Source organism: Hemicordylus capensis, chromosome 1, assembly GCF_027244095.1.
Source record: "Hemicordylus capensis ecotype Gifberg chromosome 1, rHemCap1.1.pri, whole genome shotgun sequence".
In the NCBI taxonomy this organism is placed as follows: domain Eukaryota; kingdom Metazoa; phylum Chordata; class Lepidosauria; order Squamata; family Cordylidae; genus Hemicordylus; species Hemicordylus capensis.
Window position 1 is genome coordinate 205,666,069 of NC_069657.1, and position 23,322 is coordinate 205,689,390.

Here is a 23,322-nt window from a genome sequence, read left to right on the forward strand (position 1 = left end):
TGAACCGGTTCGGAAACTCCGGTCACTTTAAGGCACAGAGAGGATGCCCTTAAATCCCCCGTGGCGCTTCCCCTTTGGTGCTGCTTCAGAAACTGCTGGTGTGGGATGGCTGTATGCCCTCTTGCTGCCCTGGTCAGTGTAAAACTAGAAGTGGCACGCACACAGGTGCCCACGTGCCCACCACTTCTGGTTTTACACTGACTGGGATGGCAATAGGGTATACAGCTGCCCTGCGCCAGCGGTTTTTGAAGCAGCGCTGGAGGGGGAAGCACAGCGGGGGAAGTAAGGGTATCCTCCCTGCACCTTAATGCAACCCCCCTGCTTCCCAGTTGTGCACAGAACCGGTTCCGTGCACACTCCTACCACGTTCTTTCTAAGTGCTCAGAGGCCAACCACGTTCTTTCTAAGTGCTCAGAGGCCAACTGTCTAATAATAGACAGGGTCCTGAGATCAGCCACAAGTAATGCCTTGGTGATCCCGGGCCCTAGGGATATTAAACTGCAATCAATGAGAGCCAGAGCCTTCTCAGTGGTGGCCCCAACTCTATGGAATGGTCTCCCGGATAATATCAGAGCTCTCCACAATCTGTTGGCCTTTTGTAAGGCATGTAAGACTGAAATGTTCTGCCGGGTGTTCAATCTCTGAGAAAGCTGGTCGTAGAGTAATCTTGTAATCCAAGGTTATTATGTCATGTGGAATGAGTATTGTATGGGGTTGTGGGTTATGAGGCTATGTAAGATATATTTTTATGAAATTGTGTTGCTGTGGATGTTATTGCTTGTAAGCCGCCCTGAGTCATATGGGAGTAGGGCGACATATAAATCTAACTGACTAACTAAATATGTTCTAGGCAACTCTGTGTGCATTGGAGCATACAAAAAGTGCTAGATTTGTTCCAGATAGAATATTTTTTTGGCAGACAGAATTCCTCATTAACATTGTGAGGGGGAAAAGTTGTGTCTCAGGAATCCCAACTATTTATTCACATTAGCTGTGACAATGGTTTTTCCTAACCTTGGTTTTAACATCTTATTAACATTAACTTGATTAGGTTTTTCTAGGGGATTGTGGGTTTGTTTGGTTTTTGGAAGCAACAGCAATATTGACTTCATGTTCTCTGAAGATTCTTTAGACTATTGATCATGCCACTTTGCCTTGACTTGATGGTTTTGACATGGCTGCCAGTCAATGAAGTGTTCAAGGATAATATAATCTAAAATCCTCCAAACTTCTAATTCTTCTTTTGTCTTTCAACGGTTCTCCAACTTGGTCAGAAGTAAGGTTTCATGCTGAGTGCATAATTTTATAATCTGATTTTCCTATGTTGATACATTTTGGAAATACAAAAAGAAAGATACCACAGAAGCTGATATTTCTTATGCAGTTGGTATGTGCAGGAGCCAGTTCTTTCTTTCTTTCTTTCTTTCTTTCTGTAAACCGCACACACACACACACACACACACACACACACACACACACACACACCCTACACACACCATATCTAAGGCACAAAGCCTGATAAAGGGTTGTTCTGTGCCTTAGCTGTTACTCAGCGCCAAATCAGATGTGATGCAGGAGGTGTATGATTGACATATTAAAAATTCCTGATGGCGAATTTGACTAGAGCAGTGGTGCTGAGGGAGGGTTATTCAGTCCTTTCTATCTATGCTGTTTCCCCAGTCTAAATTCCTCCCTGAAGTTACTGTTAGCCCCCACAGGAGAAAATGCAGGTGCAAATGATTTTAAACCCCTGCACAAGCCCTCTGTGCTTGTTCTAAAGTAACACAAATAACAAGCTTCCTTTGGAAAGGAGAGCTGGAATGAAGTACAATCAAGAGGGTCTCCATGGAGATGCTGTAGCCAGTGCTCTACTGCCCTCATTGAAGTGTATTGATGCCAGTAGAGTGCTGCCTTAGGGCAGGGTGAGTGAGCAAGTGCAGACAGGTGGGATGGTGCCTTCCCTGTGGGGACCCCTGCTGTCTGGGAGCCGGATACAGGATGTTCTTTCCCCATCTCCTAGTAGCAGCCCTGGAGAGGAGGGCTCCCAGGGTGTTTAACCCTTTCCCACTCTGGCACAACCAAGATGAAAATTGCACTCTTGAAGCTTCTATGAACCCTGGGAGGGAAGCTTCCCATTGTTACAAACCGAGAAAAAACAAACACACACTGCAGTCCAAGGTAGGTAGCACCACATCACACAGAGATATATTTTATTTTTAAAAAGCTTTGCTGTTACTGTGCAAAACCCCTACACCTTACTGCAAAGTCTCCAGAGAAAATATGTTCTGTAAGACTGTGATATAATTCTAGAACTACTCTTCTCTGTATGTATGTATACATATGAACTCCTTCCTCTATCAAACCTCCAGAGAGCAACTACCTACCAATAGTGTTTCCCATCAACACAGCAAAAAGAATGTTTACCATAACACAATTTGATAATAAATCCTTCTATACATAATTGGGCATGGTTTGATTATTTCACACTGAACAAATTACAGTATCTTTTATAAATCCTGTCCTAAATGTTTCTTCTTCTTCCTCCCCCTCCTTCCCCTTCTCTTCCTCCTTCTCTCCCTCCCTTCCTCCTTCCCTCTCCCTTGTAAAATGTTTTATCAGACACAAACAAATGTTACAACTATTTGCCAGACAATTATTTTATGGTTTTACACTGTGCAGTATTTTAAGCCCTGAGTAGCAAATTGATTTGCATATATCCCTGGAGCATTATAATGATTAGTTAAAATGAGTAAAAGCCATTTCAGTTCACACTCATTTAGGAGCAAATCCAGGCTAGACAGGAGGACTAGAAATAGCTGTACTACTCTAATAAGTGTTTTAACAACTTCTCAGACAGAACTAGTTCGTTATTTTAGAATCTCTTAAAGAGGGTTTCTAAAGCATATGCTTGTTTATGACAGAGTTTTGAGCTAAATGGGACACACACACACACACATATATAACCTTGAATGTTTCCATATTGGTTAAGTGGACATTTCTTTTTTGTTTAGTAGACATGTACAAGATAGATCCAGGGATGGATCCGTCCATCTGTCCAGATCCTCAGCATGCAGGCAAGGCATGAGATAGATGTAACCCATGAAGCCTGGGGACATTTCCCATCATCATTCCTCCAGAGCAGGGCTGCACAACTTCGACCCTCCAGTGGATTTTGGACTACAATTCCCATCATTACCAGCCACAGTTGCCAATAGTCAGGGATGATGGGAGTTGTAGTCCATTATCTGCAGGAGGCCCAAAATTGTGCAGTTCTTCTCCAGAGCTTTGGTAAGCCACTCCTCCACTGGGGAGAGCCAGGAGCGGCAAACTGCCCAGCTGCCTGTGTAAGAAGATGTTCTACTTCCTCAGGGATAAAGACATCTGGTGCTACCTTGCCCTGGTTGCCAGGCAGCACACTTTAGGGAGGAGTTCTTTGGTCACCCCAGAACATCTGACGAACAGCATTTGAACATGTTGGGATATGCAACAGCTGCCGCTTAGCTTGCTTGCTGTATAGTTTGTATGCAACCTATTACAAAGCCAGAGGGGCACTATAGTTTCCTCTGTATTGGTTGGGCTAGCTAGGAGTTTCTTCTATTCTCCTTCCTGTTCTTGTTTGTTCCTGCTCCTTTGTGTATGAGTCAGCAAGTTCAGTACTGACATGAGTGCCTTTGTTTCCCACATAAAGTTATCTTAAAACTTTTCACTGCTGTTTGCTCTGTAATCCATTCAGACAGAACACTCTGCAACAGAACAGCCCCTGCCACCACAGCTGGAACATTTGCTGCTGCAAGAGGGGACATTTTCATTATTCATCCTTTGAGCTCTTTTGTCAATCACCATTCCTTTAAAAAGAAAAGAATCTAATTTTTTGTGTATCATGTATTATTACCAGTTGCTTTGGGTGCCTATTCTCAGGAAGAAAAGCATTATATACATATATTAAATAAACACAATAAGACCATGCATTTTTGTGGGTGTGGCCTTCCTTCTGGAGACCTCGAGAGAAGAGAGTTCACTGAATACCTCTGTGTGGGATAAAGAAAAGCTTCTCTTGATTGATATACTTGAGATTGAGAGGAGAGCTGGTCTTGTGGTAGCAAGCATGACTTGTCCCCATAGCTAAGCAGGGTCTGCCCTGGTTGCATATGAATGGGAGACTTGATGTGTGAGCACTGCAAGATATTCCCCTCAGGGGATGAAGCCGCTCTGGGAAGAGCAGAAGGTCTCAAGTTCCCTCCCTGGCTTCTCCAAGATGGGGCTGAGAGAGATTCCTACCTGCGACCTTGGAGAAGCCGCTGCCAGTCTGTGAAGACAATACTGAGCTAGATAGACCAGTGGTCTGACTCAGTATATGGCAGTTTCCTATGTTCCTATGTACTAGTTAGGGCCATCATCAGAGGCGCTCTTACCCCTGGACTTTGGGCTGAAGTCTAGGGCCTCCACAGCCCTGGGCGGGGGAGCAAATCCTCTTTTGTCTGCCCTGGGTAGTGTGGTTGCCTGGTGGAGCATGATGCTTAATTTGCAGGGGAGGAGGATCTCCAAATGCCTTTAGGTACAGGCTCCAAAATTACCTAGGTGCATCTCTGCCCATCACTGTGCCCTCAATAGAATGGAACAGTTCTCTGCCTTGCCGGGTGGTGGGAATACTTTGTTCTCAGAGCTGCAGATGGAGGAGATAATGGATTCTGCCAGTAATTTATTTAAATATATAAATATGTGCATGTTTGAAAAGAGAAATAGAGATATCCCTTCTCCATTTCAATGAGGCTAACATGGAATTATGTAGACACTGAATAAGAGTCCTAAAACTTTCTGTTCTTAATGAGTATTCTTGACTGAATCTCTCTTTGAGATTCTTCTTTCAGTACTAAGTGTAAACTTTTTTTTTGGCGGTGGGGGGGGACTTTATATTTTTCTAAAATGTTAAGTGATGAAATAATGAACATAACTTTGCATTGGTGTATTCTATCATATTTCATAAGGTGGAGATACAGTTTACATCAGAATCTGAAGATACTTTGATTTTCAAGTTCAGAGAAAGGTGACTGAGAAGCAATTCCATTCTTGGAGATTACAAAATAGATACCAACTTAAATGCTCTGGTCTGGTATAAGTACAGTACCTTTTAAACTTTTAATATAGTTGTGCACGTCATGAGTTAAATAATAACAGGATGCATCATGAAATATTATACTCTTGTTTTTACTATTTGCGCCTTATTGACTCGAATGCCACTGTGTGACGAATTTCCATTCCACCAAACCTTTTCCAACTAATGGAATGTGTCTGAAATAAATCCAAATATCTATTTTCACTGTTTTCTAATCTAAGGGGAAATGTTTCTAGGCTGTGCTATGTACTCAATACTCTGAGGCCTATGTTTCAAAAGCATGTTATTTTTGTATTTTGGGTTGGGTCCCAAGCAGGTGAAAATTGGTGTAGAAGTGCTGAAGTTCTGCTTAAAACATTAATCACAATGCACTTCAATCAGCCATTTTTGTTGAAGTCCATCAACAAAGAGCATACTTCACTAAGTCTAGCAAACCCGTAATCCATGAAATTCATACAACGTGAGACGAAAAGAATGTTCAAATACAGTACAAGGGGTGGGGAAACCCTTACTGAAGCAGATTCTACAGCAGGGCTGCATAGCTTTGGCCCTCCAACAGGTTTTTGAGCTACAAATAATCCATAGGGATTATGGGAGTTGTAACCCAACCTCGGCAAGAGGACTGAAGTTATGCAGCCCTGTTCTACAGTACAATCCAATTTGGACAAGATACCGCTGCTCTTGCTTTCATGGTTTTATTTACAAGCATAATGCATATGCCTAAGGATAGTCTGCTGAGGCCCATGCACTGTAGAGAGCTGGGTGGGAGGGCAAAATGTTTCTCTGCAGGTTTACTGTGAGCAGAGATCAGGCCAAGCCACTCAACTTCATAAGGAAAGTTTTATCTCTACCCAAATGGGTCTCCAAGTACTCTCATTACCTTCTTCAATGGCAGATAAAGAGAGCCATTCATGCTTTGGTTCAAAAAGTACAATACTGGTATGTAGTACAAGCAGGGAAAATTGCCTACCTTCACCCTGCTGCCTGGTAAGGCACAATGAAGGCCCACTTTCCACTATTCTTTGTTCACATCAGCCCTCCACAGACATTATCCCCTTTGTATATACACAAGGGAGAAATGCAAGTACACCATCTAACCATGCTCCCTATCCCGACATACCATGTGACCACATCGGTGGGTATCCACATATTCAGTGCTTCTCAACATGGGGTAGCACTGAATGCAAGGAGAGTTCCTCCATGTGAGTTGGAACTCCATACAGACAAAGATGGAACATACGGACCCCTAGGGTTTGTGGCTAGCTGATACATGCCAACCCCTCCTGTCTGCATTGGCTGTATTTGGAGGGGATACTGTCTGAAGAGGGCTAAAGTGAACTTCAGGCTGAGCTTATCACAAGCCTCAAACCAGTAATCCCAGTGACACAGACTGCTTTGCTCAGACTACTAAGCTTGGCCTGTGATAAAGGATAAAGTTTCCTAAAGTACCCTACTCAGCAAGAATAAGGCTTTTGTTGCCTTGAGTCAATAACATGAGGCCTGCAGCTTTGTTTATAGATTCAGATATCTAAGAGATAATTTTGATTATTGGTAGCTAATGTTACATATGACATGAAATTGCTCATTGGTACAAATTCGTGTGTGTGTGTTGATTGCTTCTCTCCCAAGTGAGTCAATTGAACAGGCTGTATATACTACAGATTTATAGTATGTGAAATCAAGAATGAGAGGAGTTAGTAAGATTATTATTTTTTAATTTTTTCCCCCAGTTCAAATTTTATTGAGTTTTAACAATAATAATAACCATAACAATCATCACAATCATAATGAACACAAATTGACTTCCCACGCACCTCTTTTCGTGATACTAACTATAAATTTTACCCTTATAGTAATATTAATTAAACACAAATACAAATTTAAACCTTCCACCACCATTAATCAGCCCAACCTGCATTTCAGATTTCAAATCCTGCTGTAAGATCCATAGTAGGGAAATAATTCTTTAAATAAACCAAAAAGGGTTTCCAGTCTTCCTTGAAACGTTCTAAACTTTGGTCTCTCATCAGTGTTGTAAGTTTTGCCATTTCCGCATATTCTAAAGTTTTTATCAGCCAATCTTCTTTTGAAGGCAGTTCATTAGTCTTCCATTTCTGTGCATATAATATTCTGGCCGCCGTAGAAGCATACATAAAAAAAGTTAAATTATTTGTAGAAATTGCTCCATGTGTTATTCCTAGCAGGAAGGATTCTGGCTTCTTAGGAAATGTCAGTTTAAGTATCTTCTTCAATTCATTGTATATCATGTCCCAATAGGCCTTAGCCCTCCCACAGGTCCACCACATATGAAAAAAAGTACCTTCAACATGCCCACACTTCCAACATTTGTTTGAAACGTTTTTATACATCAGTGCCAATTTTTTAGGCATTAAATACCATCTATACATCATTTTGTAACAGTTTTCCTTCAAAGCATAACAAGCAGTAAATTTCAAATCACTTTTCCATAACTTCTCCCATGCTGCCATTTCTATATTATGTCCAACATCTTGAGCCCATTTTATCATAGTTGTTTTAACCAATTCCTCTCTTGTCTCCTCCAAAAGTAATAATTTATACATTTTGGAAATTAATTTTTCATCATCTTGACATAATTCCTTCTCAAAATTCGAAATCTGATCTTCAAATCCAACTTTAAGATCTTTCTTATACATCTCATTAGTACTGAAACCAATCTCTGACCACATTTTGTAATTCATTTAAAGATTTTAACTTACAATCCTTTCCATGAAAATACAACAGATCTCTATACGTACCCCCAGCCATCTGCATATTAACTTCTTTACGTGATATAGCTTCAGTCGGGGATATCCATAACAGAGTTTTTGGTTCCAACCAATTTTTATATTAGGAGTTAGTAAGATTATTAGTACATATATTGACTGATACTCAATATTAAGCTGAGGTGGTAACACAGTTTTATTGAAGCCTGGTAGATGTGTGGTAATTGCATGCAGCCAAAATGCAAGCCCAGCAATAATAAATAAAACAAGTAGTTTTGGTAAGAACTAATCTGCCTACTTTCCTTTCAGTATCCCTACAACTGGACTAAATTTGGTCCAAATTGGTTAGGCAGATTGCACCCACCTGTGCCTCAAATGTTCATGCACCTGCCATCTTGAACTGGATGACATCATCGCAAACTGTGCATTGGAGGTGTCCCTATGTGCCCCTACAGATGTAGCAAATTTAGTTCAAACAAGTTAAGCGATTCACATATTAGCCCTCTTGCATCTCAAATATTTACACGTCCACCATCTTGAATTGGGGTAGATGACATCATAAACTATGCCCTTGAGGTGTCCCTAGGTGTCACTCACAAGTTGAACCAACTAGTTGAACTAGTTGAACCAAGTTTGGTTCAAATCAGTTAGATGGTCCGCAAGTTTGCCCATCCGCGCTCAAATGTTCATGCATCTGCCATCTTGAAATAGGAGAAGTGACATAACTCAAACAACAACAACAAACTACAATTAGTCCCAGAATTGCGAAGTTCACACACACACACACACACACACACACACACACACACACACACTGTTCATATGACTGGGAGGGCGGGGCAGTGGGTGGGCGGGGTGGGGGGGAAAGGCTGGTTAAGCTTACCTTCCCCCCCAGCTGAGCAATGTCTTGTTTCTGGGAGAGCGGACTGTGCTCTCAGATGAGCAGTACTGCATTCCTGCAGCACACAGCCCCGGAGGCCAGGGTGATGCATCCCAGCCTCCGGGGATCCCACAATGTATCATGTGACGTGTGCAACGTGTTGGGGAATTTCCCCAGGAGACAGGCTCTCTAGGCACCCATCTCTGTGTCCTCTGGGACTAAATATAGCCCCAGAGAACATGATCCCAGAGCCCAGGTTCGGGGCTCACTCAAGCCCTTAAACCAGGCTAAGAGCTGGGTTTAAAAATGGGTCTAGGTGGCGCTACCCTGCTGGGATTGGTCCTGATCCCGTTGGTTCTCACACGCAGCCTAACCCAGGCTGGGCTAAGCTTCCCTAGCCTGAGTTAGGCTGTGCATGAGAACAGCTTCACAGAATGCTGGGTGATCTCATAAACCTACTTTCCTTAAGGAAAGTAGGCTAAATAAATAAATAAATAAAATAAACTTCTGAGGTCATTGCTTGCTATTAGAAAATGTAAAAACTGTTTTTGCTTGTACTCATTTAGCTCATCAATGCTGGCAGAGTTTTTAAAGAGGATAACCAAAATAACTGTCAAACCATGCTGAGGAGAATAATGCTCTTTTTTATGAGCAGCTGCCAAGAAGGCAGTATTTCATATAAGCTCAGCTTCCATTGTTGCCTAATGAGGTGTCAGCATGGCAACTAATGTCGACTTAGGCTGCAATAATGCATAGTTGTCATTCCAGAGATTTCTGAAGGATTGGCTTAACGGGGCACTTACTTCAGCAGCTGAATTATATAAGCCACAATCTTCACACAAATGTAATGATCATATCTCACAATGGCCCCATTCAGACATAGCATGAAACCTCGGGTAGACGAAGCTGAAGTTAATCTGTGAAGCTGAGAATCATGCCACAGATGACTGACTAATTGCAGTTTGGCAACTTCCAGCTTCTGGAAAGAGGAACCTCTCCCTCTTCCTAGTCCACCTAGGCTGTATCCATTCCCAGCAAGCTCCATTCTGCTCGTGTCACCAGACTATGAGCAAGTCATCAGCACGCTAGTGAAGCTGAAACTATTGGCTGTCATGTTAGATGGGGCGTGCTCAGATCGACTGTGCCTTTTCAGCAGTGTTCAGCCACCTTCAACAGGGCAAAGACATTTTAAACCTTTCCTCACACTGCTCTTACCACTATCTTCTGCAGTGGGGGGGGGGATTGTGGCCCCCTATTCTCTCTTCTGGGAAAAGAGAATTGAGCCCTTCTTTTCCCACTTGTACTGGTCAAAGATAGATCACACAAATGATCCCTATACTTTTTCTCATATGTTCGCAGAATGAGTTTGTTACCAGCAATGGCCATTTGTGACACACCCGCACCACCCATTCTCCCACAGATATGCCATGATAGACATGGGCCCCCTCCCCATTTCTCTGGGGACTTCTACTTTTCCCTCCCCCTAGACCCCTCTCCCTATCCCATGCATGAGTGCTTATGGATGGATGGATAAGCTGAAACTGCTAGGAACAGGGCAAGATTACTTAGGATTTGCCCCTTCAATTTTTGGTAGTATTCTATTTTTTGTACAAGTTGGTAGGAGAAGGGGGACCCAGCCCCTTCCCCTGGGTGCAAGCATGCTTGGTCACGGTCAAACCTCATGAGAAGAACTATTCATTTAGAGCCAAATTAAATCATATAAGAGAATTTTCTTGTGCAACAAAGATGGATCTTGCTTCCAGAGCATACCACTCTCTCATGAAAGTGCCTGGCTATAAAGACACGCATGTGGGCTCAAGGGCTTTTACTGCTGAGCCTGTCTGACAGTTCTACCAAAGCCCCGAGAAGGGTCCCTCAGCAGCATCCTGCCCAATCCCGGTGATTGTTGGGAACCAAGAATATAAGTGCCACTTGAAAGATCCTGGTCTCCCTGCAACACATTTCCATGCTTGCTTGTGCTGCTAACGGCCACCTGGCTAGTCAGGGTCCTTTCTAATCCATGGGAGTTCCATCCCAGAGTGCCCCACAGTGGCTGGTTTATAGTTGCCACAGCATCAGGCCCAGCCAGTACTGATTAGCCTGGGATGTACGATTCATTCGTGGTCTCTCCTTGGTCTCTCCAACCCACAACTTCTCAGACATCCGAAGTGGCCCGGACTACTTTGAAGTCTGGAAGGGTTGGGTGCAAGGGGAAGGTGAAGAGTAAGGGTTCTATTGTTAACCAGTGCTGCTGGGAGCCCCACAACAATGAGTCCCTCTATAGTTGGAGGTTTAACGCATGAGAGTGGAATACAGAAAGCTTGAACACATTCGTTTTTCTGTTTTCTCTGGTGGACAAGCCCTCTCATGAGAAGGCTAACCCTCTGTTCAACAAGCTAGCATGAGGACTAGGGGTGTGCAAACAGGTTTGAATTCGAACCAGCTTAACATCCAACATGCCCAGTTTGAGGGTTTGATGTCAAACCTGTCTCGAACCGAACCTGTCCCTGTTTGGCTTGATCTCGAGCTGAACCCCGCCGGCCAGTTAGGGGGGTCTAATGAAAAAAATTTAAACTGAAAATTACTACCTCTGGGGGTGCTGCCGTGGCTGCAGGGGGGTCTCTGGAGGTTCCCTTCCCACCTACCAGCACCCCCCCGTTTCATTATGGCCCAGTTTGGGCAGTACCTGGCCACACAGAGGCCCATTGCACATGCACAGCAGCATCCAAAATAGTCACCGCAATTACACAGAGGCCCGGAATGGGCCAAAAACCACCCAAACCAAGCCGTAATGAAACCAAGGGAGGCTGACAGGGAGAGGGAGAACCTCAGGAGATCCCCTGAGGCTGCGGCTGCGGCCCGGAGGTGGTAAGATTCAGTTAAAGGGTAAGGTAGAACCCTCGAACTGAACTGTTGTTCAGGGGTGTTCAGGTGTTCACAAAACTGAACATGCTCAGTCCGGTCCAGACTTGAACCAAACCAGGCATACCAGTTTTGTGCACACCCCTAATGAGGATGATAGTGTGCTGGGTCTTTTTTCACTGTTTTGCCCGGGTCTGCTATCCTTGAGCTTTCCCAGACAGCAGGCTTTACCCCAGGTTTTCTGCAAGGCTTTACTGTGAATTCCAAATTGCTCCAAAAAACCAAAACAAAAAGTGGATTATTTTTTTTTACCACGGAAATAAATTGGGCTGCACTCTAATACATGATGAAAAACCTGAATTGTATGTGAAATGCTCCCTGATAGCTCAAAGGGACTTTGGGGTAAATGTGGCCATATGTAAATGCACACCTCCATTCTGGAGGAGATGCAAACTAAAAGCTGGGTGTGAACTAAATCCCAAGATATTTTGCTTGCCTTCATACCCCCTCCTAGGAAGTCAATAAGATCTGTTCCTGGAATGCCAGACGAGCAGTCCTGACACTTCCATGGTCCAGCAACTGGTGTCTTCCCCTGAGATTCTCAGGCATGTCCCTCGGTCTGGTCCCCCCTCACACCTTTGTGTACAGTAAGACAAAAGAAACTACACTCCATTAATAAGATTGAGAACTCCAGGAATTGAGCTAGATTGGTGCTAGTTGAAAGAAAGGGCTCCTTGCATCTGTGACTATTCTTCTCCTTTTATTTAAAGTGTGCTGTCCCCAGTGCCATTCCATCCTTTTAAATGCAGGGATGCAGCATCCCTGTTGCCAAGCAGGAGCAAAGAGATGGCAGAGGGTGGAGCATTGGCTCCAAGAGGCGGCCAGTGAGAAACACACCACCCTAGAATTGACACATTCATGGGCTGCTCTGCGCCAGAATTGTGTAAAATTTATTTATTTATCTATTTATCTATTTATTTATTTATTTATTTATTTGATTTACACATGAATAATTCTATTATTTCCAATGAGATTATCTTGTATAAAATACATGCTGCACAGCTACATGCATGCAACATTATAACATCTATATTGCCTTGCACAGTATGTGGGCCAGTGACCCTTAGTATCTTCTAAGCTCTTTGTCCAAGATGCTCAGGGCAGCTTATATGATGTTCTCCTCTTCATCCAATTTTCTCCTCATTATCTCGTTCCTGTGAGGTTGCGAATATGTAATTGGTCCAAAGTCAGCCAGTGAGTTTCATTGATAGGATCTGAGGCCCAGCCTCTCTTGTCTAAGTCCAACACTTTCAACACTGCACCACAATGGCAGATTGGACAAAGAGCTACCAAGCACACAGAGCAGCAAGGAGGTTCCTTAGGCACAAGTTATTGTTAGCAATAGCAATAGCAATAGCAATAGCACTTACATTTATATACCGCTCTATAGCTGGAAGCTCTCTAAGCGGGTTACAATGATTTAGCATATTGCCCCCCAACATTCTGGGTACTCATTCTGGGTACTTGTTGCTGTTACTATTTTATTATACAGGTGGCCTTCATTATTCACGGAGGTTCTATTCTTGCTTATAGGTGCAAATACAGAAATCGCAAATAATGAAACCTTGAGCCGGGTCTCATGATCAGTTAGACCCAGTTTAGAAGGGTGAGCGGGGAGAGCGGGCTAAGTTCGCTCTCCCCTCACACAAGCACAGCAGGAGCCCTGGGCGGCTGGATCGGACACCCACATGATTGCCAGCTCCGTGATGGAGCTGGTGGGGGCTGGGGGGAGCGGGGGCCGATTGGCCCCCGCAAGCTTCAGCATGCCCTGCGTGAGTGCGCAGGGCATGCTGGTGAGACCCCCGGAGCTGGGGGGCGGCGGCTTTTCTCCTCCCCTCAGGGGGTCTCCTTATGAGTAGCCACAGCAGGAAGCCGTGCTGCAGCTACTCACAATTTTAAAAAACAGGTTTGCAGAGCTCCGCAAATTCGGTTTTAGCGGAGGGGTACTTGAGCGGGTTACCCGCTCTAGAACTACTGGGCTAGCAGCCGAGTCCGGTGGTTCTCACTATTGCAGAAAATCAGGCTAGCGGAGGCTAGCCCGATTTTCTGCAGTTGTGAGAATAGCCTCGAGTGTTAATGGAACTGCTCCAAGGTGATTGGCGAAACACCCCTAATGTGGTGGGCTTGTGTGGGGGAATTAGTGAGCTAGAGTGGAGCAGTCCTACGTAAGAATAAATTTGTGCAAAGTTCTTTTCCTGGGGAAATGAACTGACAGTATGTTGAGGTTCACGAATACAATTGGTTTATTGAAGAGTTTTGGGGTATAGCAAAAAAAAAAAGTCAGTTAAGGCAATATTATTACTAAAATCTGTTACAGAGATTAAGCAGGTAGCTTGAAAAGAGGCAATTTGAGCTTGGTGTCCAGATTAATGGAACTCCAGGCTGGCTAGAGAAATAAGGCTTCATATAAACAGGTTTTTGGATTTATGAACGAACAGGAATTGAAAGAGGCCCAGAGGGGCACAGTTATTATACTACCTCACTCCATGTGGCTCTGATGCAACCGAAGGACCTCTTTCCTCTGGCCTGGACTGTGAGTCGGGAGGCAGCAGCAGAGAACTGAACACCATTTGGTGCTTAGGCAACAGGGGTAAGTCCAAAAGGGATCTGGTCTCCTGTAGCCAGCTTCTTGTAGCAGCTACGTGTGCTGGGCAGATTAGGCCAGTGAGGAAGGCTGGTCAGGAGGCTGAGAGCAGGAGTGGCATGATGAGCAAGATACTGACAGATGTTATGGCGGGTATCAGGACAGTGGGTGGCTCCAAGGTATAAAGACCACACTGGTTCAAGAAAGTGGGACCAGTTATAGCCCAAAACGTACCTGGGGGGGGGGGGGGAAGCGATGCTGATTCCTCCTCCTCCCTGAGGAGGGGAATTCCTGTGAATCTCAAAAGAATCCATTGTCTATTTTGGTGTGCTAGCTTAAGAACAGTGGCTCGAAAAGGTAAAAATCAACCTGTATGTAAATGGACTGTATGGACATGAAAGGATTTATCTGTCAGGTTGGAAGGACCCAGTAAACCAATCAGTATTTTAACGAGCACATCTCCTGAGTTCCTATGGCCCATCAACCTCTTTTGTTGGGGAGGGGAGCAGTGTTTGCAATGCCTAATCTGCTTTCCTGCTGAGTTGCTTAGTTTAGCTTGTTTGAGGCATCCAAGGAGGGGGAGTAACAGGGTCAGTCTCTGGACAGAGAGACCTTGAAGTTAACTCAGGTCTGCTTGGATATTCCCAGTAGAGGGAAAGGCATGAGGTGAATCCCCTTTTGATTCATGTAATAGCTGCTGAACCTGGGGGTGATCGTCCCACTGCCTGCTAAGTGACCTGTCCCCATGTACCAACAAGTGATGAGCCCACAATTCCGTGAGGCTCTGAGCATGTTAAATGTGGGAACAACAAGTCTGTAGTCCCAGGCATCAGCAGAGATGCTTCTGGGAGGCCGCAGAACGGCAGTGCTGGCAGCTACCACCGGCTCATCTGGTGGCCACTCAGGGACGGGCCTTCTCCGCTGCTGCCCTGAGGCTTTGGTATGCGCTCCCTAGTGAAATAAGAGCCTCCCCATCTCTGACAGCTTTTAAAAAGTCTTTAAAAACACATTTCTTCACCCAGGCTTTTAATAAATTTTGTTTTAATGGTTTAATGCTGTTTTAAAGTATTATTTAAAAAAAAAATTAAATGTTGTAATGTCCCCCCGCCCATTTTTGTCTTAACGAATGTCTTACTTTGTTTTTATTCTGTTGTAAACCACCCAGAGACATAAGTTTTGGGTGGTATAAAAATGTTTTAACAACAACAACAACAACAACAACATGAGTTAGTAGGAATGGGAGGATTAGTTTCCTAACAAAAAAAGTGGGGGAGAAGCAAGGGGGAAGAAATAAGAGAAAAAAAGGATGGTAACTTATTCTCCAGGTCTCCAGCTCTCCAACAATGCCCCACCAAACCCAGAAAATGCCAAGAATAACTACCCAAGGATAGAGATGTGCACAGAACTGGCGATGGCTGGCCGGTTCAGAGGTGTGTGTGGGGGGATAGCTTTAAGATGCGGGGAGGGTGCTTTTACTCTTCTGGGCCGTGTTTCCCCAGCCAGCGCTGTCTTTAAAATCATTGGCACAGAGTGGCTGTGTACCTCCTTGCCACCCCGGCCAGCATAATACCGGAAGGGGCTAGTGCGTGTGCGCATGTACATGTGTGCATGCACATCAGCCCCTTCAGGCATTACGCTGGCCAGGGTGACAAGGAGGTACACAGCTGACCCATGCCAGCGATTTTAAAGACAGCACTGGTGGGGGAAATACGGCGGGGTGTAATAGCGCCCTACCCATGCCTTTAAAGCTATCCCCCCCACACCTTTGAACCGGCTTGAACGCCGGTCTTTCAAACCAGTTTGGTGGTCTGGGAATGGACCACCAAACCGGTTCATGCACATTCCTAGAGCACGGATCGGGTCTGGGTGTGTTCGGTGGTGGCAAGGGGTTACCTTTAAGGAGCGGGGAGGGTGCTCATCCCCCTGTTGCTTTCCCCCCGCTGGTGCTGTCATGAAAACCTCCGGCATGGGGAGGCAGCATCCCTCCTTGCCACCCTGGGCAGCATTGGACTGGAAGTGGCTGGTGTGCATGCGCACGTCCATAAAAGGACCGTCAAACCGTGTACATCCCTGCCCATGGATAATGAAACTGGCTCTCTAAGATCCAATTGCAGATACATGAAACTGCAGATATGGATCCATGGATAACAAGGGCCACCTGTATATATTATAAAAAATTTACTCCACTTTTTAAATCAAGGAGAACCCAAAGGCAGCTTACAAAAATATAATACAATGAAGTTCTCCCACCTCACTCTGAGATTTATAGAAGCTTTTTAGTTTTCTACGGACATTGCTATTCTCAGCATGAATAAAAGGGAGAGAAAACAATGTCACAATCCAAAGCACTACATTAGGTGTGCCAATGGATTTGTGACCACCTCTTGGCTTATTGCCTTTTAATTTGCAACAGCAGCCTCCCTCAACAGTATCAGAAATGCCTGAAATTCCTTCAAGCGGTTTGTGATTTGGCTTTAAGATGGAAGTGGCAAGTTGGAGGGAGCCACTCTTCAAAACTCGTAAGTCCCAATCCCTGTAGGAATTAATTGCATGTTTTTCTGGTCTAGGTAGTAGTTTGCTAGAATCCTGCATGATGTCCAAGGTGAATGGTTCTGCAGTGAGCAATATATTGGGAGTTTGGGTTTTGATGGGTCTGAAATCTTCCATAGCTAATTGCTTCTTTTTAGATGTTTGGCTAGATAGAGGTTAGATGGATGTTTATAATTCATAAATTGTTACTTAGCTTCAAAGAGCTGCCTTCTTGACTAAATTTCCAACTATGTTTTGACTACGTTAGCATAATAGTTGACATGCATGGAATTTGTTATTAATATGTTGTGTTATACTATTTCTGGTCAGTGACTGTAATAAAGGATGATGATGAACTTGCTTCTTTTTGATCAAGTGCTTAACATTTCTAAGCTACTGCTCAGACATTTTTATTTTAAAAAGAAACTATAGATTTGTACAGCTGTATAAAACAGCTTTTGCTCTCATTTTCTCTACTTCAGAATCCAAGAGCAGAACCCAGAAAGCTGAAAAATCATCAATTAGTAAAGGACAAGCTTAACCCGTGCAGAGCATAGGAACATAGGAAACTGCCATATACTGAGTCAGACCATTGGTCTATCTAGCTCAGTATTGTCTACACAGATTGACAGCGGCTTCTCCAAGGTTGCAGGCAGGAATCTCTCTCAGCTATCTACACGCTAGTACTTGATTGCTCCCCTCACCCTCTGCCACAGCCCCCTTTACCTCAGAGATCTCTCCACCCTCATGATGTATGGCAGATTAGATATAGAAGTGCACAGCTTGACATAAGCAATGCCATTATGTTTAACTAAGCTCTTTGTCCCCTGAAGAAGAAGAGCCTTGTCAGTAGTTCACTGGTACTTTTCCTTCCCTTAAAGTCAAAGTAACAAAGTGATGATAAGGCTGGTGAGACTGGCTGTCTGCCCGCATAGCTTGTATGTTGTTCCCCAACCTTGGCGCGTTATCCTGACCACAACGTTCTGTTTCTCTGTGTAGCTGCATTTTAGAAAGCATTTTTAGAGTATAAAGGTATTGCCTTCTGAATGATTTTTTGTCCTGCTCTGACATGAGTTGAGCAGTACCTATGCTACTTAAGAGCATAATAAAGCTTTGATTTTAAGTCCTCTCGACTGGGCTGATCATTGGGCTCCATCTGCCCAGGAACAAACCTCCCCTATTGGGGTCAAGGCTACCCCAATACACCACTCACATGAGCCACACTCTTGCTCCTTCTCCTCCATCCTGTTGCTTCCACCCCCCTCACCCCTCTTGGTCACGGCTGCAGCATTGCTGGCACCTATTGGCCAAGCTGCAGACCCCTATTCCCAGAGACCTCCGCACCCCCACCCAAGCCCTGCTCCTGCTCCTCCCCACAGGAGCAGCAGCAGAAGTGGTTGACCAGGCCCTTCCTCACTGCTGCCAACGCCATGGCCACTTGTCCCCCTCAGGCCGCTGACAGGCCCAGGCCCGTCCCTTGCTTGCCTGCCTCCATCTGCCAATGGCCTCGATAGCCGCAAACAGCAGCAGTGGTTGACTGAGCCCTTCCTTGATACCAATAGGTGCCATCATGGCCGCTCGTTCCCCTCAGGCTGCTGACAGACTCAGGCACGTCTCTCGCCCTTCCTTCTTTCTCTCTTCCCCTCCTTTCTATCTCTCTCTCTCTCTCTTTCTCCCTCCCTCCCTGAGTTTACAGATCTTTTTCATCTTCTTTCTTCATCTAATTCTACATAATGAATAGGTAGGGAGAGAGAGAGAGAGGTTTCCATCTTCTCTCTAGGAGGAAAGGAAGAGGACTGACTCACTACAGGAAGTGCCTTAGGAGTCAAGGAAGGGGTCATAGAGCAGAGGAAAGCAACTATCCTAATGACCTAGGTTTCAGACTTCAAAGTAGTCCGGGCCACTTCAGATGTTTGAGAAGTTTTGGGTTGGGTGGGCAGACAAGGAGAGACCAAGAATGAATCCTACATCCCAGGCTAATCAGTTTCAGGTCTGGCCAGAAACTGTTTTAACAGCAGAACTGTGTGGGACTTTGTCAACCCTGGTTGGCTAACATCATGACTTCTGTTCAGGCAGAACACACAATTCTGGTTGGCTAACATCATGACTTCTGCTCAGGCAGAACACACAATTCTGCTATTTCTTTTTGCTCACCTAATATCTATCTATCTATCTATCTATCTATCTATCTATAATTCTCTAAGGCATACACGTGGCTAATCCTGTGTGTGGCAGCTCTTGTGAGAGTCCGCGAGCAGAAGCACCGTGGTGATTGGACAGTGGAGATTCCATATGCAAATAGGGAGGAGCCTGTGAGAGCAGAAGCACCATGGTGATTGGGGAGTGGGGATTCCATATGCAGATAGGGAAGAGAAGGCTGTGGCACTGTGGTGATTGGGGAGTGGTGATTCCATATGCAGATAGGGAGGAGGAGCCTGTGATGGTTAAGGTCAGTTGGAATGCAACTGTTACTGTTCGGAAGATGTTCTTGACTGTACAGAAGAGGAATATCTATATATATATATAGATATAGATATAGATAGATAGATAGATAGATAGATAGATAGATATAGATATAGATCAATGAATGAATGAATGAAAGATAGTGGGCAGGCATCTGCAAAGAGAGGGGTCATGAAGGAGGAAAGAGCCGTTAGTTTGGTGCTTGTGCTAAATCAAGGAGAGGGGTGCCTTTTTGTGTGACCCCAAAGTACTGCTATTGGCAACACCACTCACACCTCAAATGTTCGTGCATCTGTCATTTTGAATTGGGGTAGATGACATCATCACAAACTATGCTGTTGAGGCATTCTTATGTGTCCCTACAACTGTACCAAATTTGGTTCAAATCAGGTAGGCGGTTCACAAATTAGCCCACTTGCACCTTAAACATCCATATGTCTGCCATTTTGAATTGGGGTGGATGATATCATTACAAACTATGTTGTTGAGGTGTCCCTAAGTGTCACGAGAACTGTACCAAATTTGGCCTACATTTGTGTCCCTATTACTTTTCAAATTTGATGGGGGGGGAGAGTGAGAGCGAGAGAGAGCAGGAGGCTGGGTGATCCCATAAGCCTACTTTTGTTAAGGGAAGTAGGCTAAAAAAACCTGTCTCTATCCTAAAAAGGCTCAGTCAGAACCTAAAGAGAAACATAAGATAGACACCAGCAACAACCACTGGAGGAATGCTGCGCTAGCGTTGGCTAGGGACAGTTGCTCTCCACCTACTAAAGATTGGCAACTCTCCCATGAGGTGAACTGAGGCAATTGCCTTTTTTGGCGATGGCAGAATGCAGCTGGCATCCCCACCTGCCACCCTGGTTGGCCCTGGCACCCCTTGCCTTCTGGCCCTGGCAGCAGCAAGCAGCTGACATAACCCTGCCCCATCGCTCATCATACCCCACCTCTTCCTCCAGAGTCCAGATGAAAAACTCTGCATATCACCATGGACCCTTGGCTGTCCATGCCATATCACTGTAAGTCAGTGGTAGTGGCAGCATTCTCTGGCCCTCTGGGTTTCATTCTCTCGAAGCTTGGGAAACAGAAGCACTGAAAGCCAGGGCAGAATGCTGCAGCTGGCAGTGGCTTAATAATGGGAGCCCATGCAGCCACTCCGGACTTCTTCCTTCAGGGCGCACTGTGCAAACCGTGCACCCAGTAGGATGAAGCCCAGGGCAGCTGCATGGGCGCTTGTTTTTAAGCTGGCAGTGGCAGCAGCATTCTCCACTCTCACTCTCACTGGCTCTCCTTTCTAGGTTTGGAGTGGAGGGAAGGGAACCCAAAGGAACTGAGGGCCAGAGAATGCTGGCAAGGCATTAGTAGCAAGGCAGCACAGAGAGCCCAGGAGTGTGTGGTGCTGTGTGGAGAGAGTCTCGCCTGGTCTTTAGAGGCAGGGGTGTGGTGGGGCTAGTGAGGGGGCGGGGTTATGTTGGCTCTGGCTGGCGACAAGGCCGGGGTGAGGGTCAGTGGCAAAATTTTTGTCAGCCTTGACACGAACAAGTGTCAGGCTAGCACTGTTACTAAATATGAGAGAGTCACCACTTTAGAAGATGCCTCTTTGCTTGGTTAGCAGGATTAGTTTTAAATGCATTATTGTCCTTTCTGAGTTGACAACGCTGCGGTTGCTCGTTCTGTTTGCATGGATGTAACCTTCAGTAAATGGGGAAACTCATTTACCCTTCTCTTCTCTCGCGGCTTGTGAAGTGTGCTCTTAAAAGTGCTGCCAAATAAAACATTTCCACCAAATGACTTTTATGTCATTAATTACTATCCTCTTACCTCCTTTGACATAGGACAGCTATTGTTATCCCATCACATTTCTGTTTTATCCTGCTCGTAAAACTTGCATTTTCTGAGAATACCGTCGATCTGATGATGGGTGCCTCCCCTGTTCCTGCATGTTTTTCAGAATTGTGTGTTAGCCAGCCACTGTGTGATGAAATCTGTCTCTCTTTAATGTCTCTTCATCTTCACTCACTTCCATCAACATAGAATTTTCAAATAGCTTGCTCACACCTTTCTGCCAATTCTCCCCCCGCCCACAAGTGACTTTATTGCTTACAATGTGTTTGCAGTTTGAAGCTTCTTATTTAGAAGCTCACATCAAAATTATATATTTTCCTCAAGGTCTTTGCAGGATGGCATTTCATCTCTTTGTTTTGTTCTTCTCCGACACAACGTAGCTAAAAGACCTAAAAGATCATTTATTGACTATCAGCACAAGAGAGCATACTCCACTCTTCCATTTAGCTTTTGAGCTTTTTTTGTGCCTGACTGTGCCCCACAGTCTGTATTCTATTTATGGAAAAAAACCAAGTCAATATGTTCCCTGTAAACTATATTTTTATTAATAGGGTAATGAATGCTGGTTAGCTATTTCTACCCAGTAGCAGCCAGTATGGGTGCCGCTCTCACCATACCCGAATGCTGCTTGGAGCAGCAGCACGCCACCCAGCACCCCCTGCGGTGGGGGGAATCACCCCCACCACCCACCTGGCCGCCGGCAGGGGATCATCTCCGCAGAAGCCAGGTGAGTGGTGGAGGTGATCCCCCGCTGCAGGGGGTGCTGGGCAGCGCATTGCTGCTCCAAGCAGCGTTCAGGTGTGGCGGGAACAGAGGTAAGCACCAACTGATCTACTCTTAAAGGTGCCTCTCACTGTCCCCCACTCCAGTGGCGCCCGTACCATTTTCATCATAAGGGGAAATCCAGGAGGCTAGGTAATGTTTCTTAATGCTCCATTCATGCTTCCCTAATAGGAGATGCCCAGAGATTTCTCTGGAATTTGCAAAGCCATCCAGAGGTGCACCTAGGTAATTTTGGAGCTTGGACCTAAAGGCCTTTGCAGCACCCACCCACCCCCACCCCCATGCAAGTTAAGCATCATTCCCCTACACTCTCTCTCTCCCTCCCCCCCCTCACACGCACACCATGACACATGCAGTATTTTTAAGATGTGGATTTTTGAGAACACAAACAGCAACTGAACTTATAAGAATGGAAGAATATAAAAGAGGTATATTTATGCAAATATGCATTAGCAGAAACATGCCAACACGTAACTTAACATTTTCCCATCCCAGGTATTTCTTTCCCCACTCCCCGTTCTGTCTCCAAAGCAGAGGTCATGCTTAGCTGTCCGGCACAGGTCGCAGTCACGCTTGGCCTCCTGGGGCAGTGCGGGCTGGTGGTGCAGTTTGGCGACCACACCACCTCTCAGATTCAGGATTCAGGGTGTTCCCCAGGGGGTGTGGAGGCACTTCTGCCTCCATGGAAGTGAATGTGGAGTAATCCTGTTTATGTGGGATGGTATGTGTTTGGCTTTTGCATAGCCAAACATGTCACATTTTGACAAGACATGGCACAACATGACAGTGACACTGTTGGGAGGGGCCATGTTAGGCCCCTCAACTATTGTATTGCATTGTGTCTCAGAAAAATGACACCATTTCCAAAAGTGCCTGTATCAAGAAAAGAGAAAGGGGCATTTTTCTTCTGGGTCCTTGAGTGGCATGGGTGCTACTGGAAAATGAGTTTTTTCCCCCCTGAGGCCTCAGCCATGACTGGAAAAAACTCAGTTTCTCGGATGTAGGCATGAGCCTGAATGGGCTTGGGCAGCTGCAGGGGCAGGGAGTGGTTCCCTTAAAAAGCAGGTAAGCAGGTCCTTATGGCTGTGGCATGCACATGGCTGCCATGCACACACAGCAGCTGTGTGCATGCTGCAGCTGCATACAGGCTGCAGGGAGAAGCCACGCAGCCACACACAGCCTTTTGTAGAGCAAGCGCCACACCTGGAAAAGTGGTGGGACTGCACAGGTGCTGGTAAGGACCTGCTTACCTGCTTTTAAAGGGAACTGTTCCCCACCCACTGAACCAGTCCGGCTGTGGGTGCCTGAGCCAGTTCAACATTTCCCTAAGGAAATGTGCCAAACTGTTTCAGGCACATCCTTACTCTGAAGCCCTCATGCCACTCAAGGACCTAATCTGAAAGGGGGGAAATGGTCCTTTAAAACTGAAGTTATGGGTTTGCTTCCTCTGGAGTGAAGATCA

General features: G+C 45.2%; 1 long non-coding RNA gene across 1 annotated transcript in view; it reads left to right on the top strand.

Moving 5' to 3' along the window:
- LOC128340856 (uncharacterized) overlaps positions 1–23,322 on the top strand; it is a 102,492-nt gene that overhangs the window by 47,165 nt on the left and 32,005 nt on the right. The window lies entirely within an intron of this gene.